Here is a 2,354-nt window from a genome sequence, read left to right on the forward strand (position 1 = left end):
TTTGGGCCCCCCCCTTCACCGGCGTCATGTGGCACGCCTCTCCCGGCGTGCCGGCACCGTGATGTCAGGAGCCGCATCATACCCGAAAGATGCCGCTCCACGCATGCGGCCAGAGTGGAGCTCCTGATGGACGGCAGGGAGAGGATGGCACAGCGGTTTGCGGGGAACCGGAGCCCTCCTCACCGACTGCGCCCGCAGCATCCAGGGGCTGCGGACGGCGCCTCTGGTCCCTGAAGGCCGGCGCCTGCTCTTCCACAACCAGGACAGGGCCGGGTAAGAGGGACAACTTATTTTCTTCTTCCCTTTCCAAAAAACAGACAGGTTCCCATCAAGGAAGGAAACCAACTGAAGCAAGGGAGAGGTACCGCCCTTTTATTTCAGACAGTTTCCGGTCCTTGATGGGGCAGATCCCTCTCTCAAGGTGTGCTATCATGGGTGAAGGGAAAACATATTTTTTACTCTATTTTGCAGCCCCTTTAGGAGACTTGAACCTGTTATCTGATTGTTTGTAGTATACACAGCAATACCACAGTATTGGTGTATATAGGAAAAATCAAGGTCTCCTATGAACGCGTATGAATGAGAGTACTGCGCTGACAGGCACAGGGGGTCTTCAGCAGACTCCTGGCCATCATAACAATCCATTGGCACCCTCAGTGTGGTTAGAACATTGCACCCTCCCCCATGCCAGGTGAGGCACTGGGGGAGCTCTGCCCCACTCACAGCTGTTAGAGGCAGATAATGGGCGAGTAGCACAGTCATCATCTGCTGGCAGACATGCATGCTCAGTTTCTGCCATCATGACTTTTCATGTCTTGTGTATGGATTTCATTTAAATAAAGAAGAATCTATTTGTGAAGCTGGACTACTTAATCATAGAATCATAGAATGGTAGAGTTGGAAGGGACCTCCTGGGTCATCTGGTCCAACCCCCTGCTCAAAGCAGGATTCACTAAATCATCTCAGACAGATGTCTGTCCAGCCTCTGTTTGAAGACGTCCATTGAAGGGGAACTCACCACCTCTCGTGGCAGCCTGTTCCACTCATTAATCACCCTAACTGTCAAAAAGTTTTTTCTAATATCTAATCAGTGTCTCCTCCCATTTAGTTTCATCCCATTGCTTCTAGTCTTTCCTTGTGCAAATGAGAATAAAGATGATCCTTCTACAATGTGACAGCCCTTGACATATTTGTAGACAGCTATTAAGTCTCCTCTCAGTCTTCTTTTTTGCAAGCTAAACATTCTCAAATCCTGCAACCGTTCCTCATAGGACATGGTTTGCAGACCAGTCACCATTCTGGTCGCTCTTCTCTGAACTTGCTCCAGTTTGTCTATGTCTTTTTTAAAATGTGGTGCCCAAAACTGTACACAGTATTCCAGATGAGGTCTGACCAAAGAGGAGTAAAGACCAATAATGACTTCACGTGATCTAGACTGTATGCTTCTGTTAATACATCCCAGAATTGTATTTGCCTTTTTTGCTGCTGCATCACACTGTTGACTCATGTTCAGTCTATGATCTATTAGTATACCTAAGTCTTTTTCACATGTACTGTTGTTTAGCTCTATTCCTCCCATTCTGTATATGCTTTTTTCATTTTTATTGCCCAGATGTAGTACTTTGCATTTTTCCCTGTTAAAAACCATTCTGTTGGTTGCTGCCCACTGCTCCAGTTTATTTAGGTCTTTTTGAATCCTCTCTCTCTCTTCTCTAGTATTAGCTATCCCTCCTAGCTTTGTGTCATCAGCAAATTTAATCAGTTTACCCTCAATTCCTTCATCTAAATCATTGATAAAGATGTTGAACAATACAGGTCCCAGGACGGAGCCCTGTGGTACCCCACTTGAGACATTCATCCAGCTGGATGTGAAGCCATTTACAATCACCCTTTGAGTCCGATCACTAAGCCAGTTATGAATCCACCTAACAGTTGCCTGGTCCATTGCATACTTGGTCATTTTTTCAATAAGGATGGTGTGAGATACTTTGTCAAATGCTTTGCTGAAGTCAAGATATACTATATCTACAGCATTTCCCTGATCCACCCAGTCAGTGATTCTGTCATAGAAGGAAATTAAGTTAGTCTGACATGACTTGTTAGTTATAAACCCATGCTGACTTCTTTGCTTATCGCTTGTTTGAGCTGCTGCAGAGCTGTTGTCCGAGCTCCGAGTGGATGGATGGTGTTAACGTCAGTGGAGAGCTGGAATCAACATTAGGATACAGGGATGCTGCAATAGGAAAACAGCAACAAAATAATCTTGTGTAGCAGAAAATAAACAAATCCCAACTCATAGGTGCATTTAGCTGGAATCATAGCACTTTTACTGCAAGAAAAACAGGATGTTAAAA

The sequence above is a fragment of the Phyllobates terribilis genome, unplaced genomic scaffold, assembly GCF_046119375.1.
Source record: "Phyllobates terribilis strain yellow unplaced genomic scaffold, ASM4611937v1 Scaffold_1__5_contigs__length_1240528914, whole genome shotgun sequence".
In the NCBI taxonomy this organism is placed as follows: Eukaryota; Metazoa; Chordata; class Amphibia; order Anura; family Dendrobatidae; genus Phyllobates; species Phyllobates terribilis.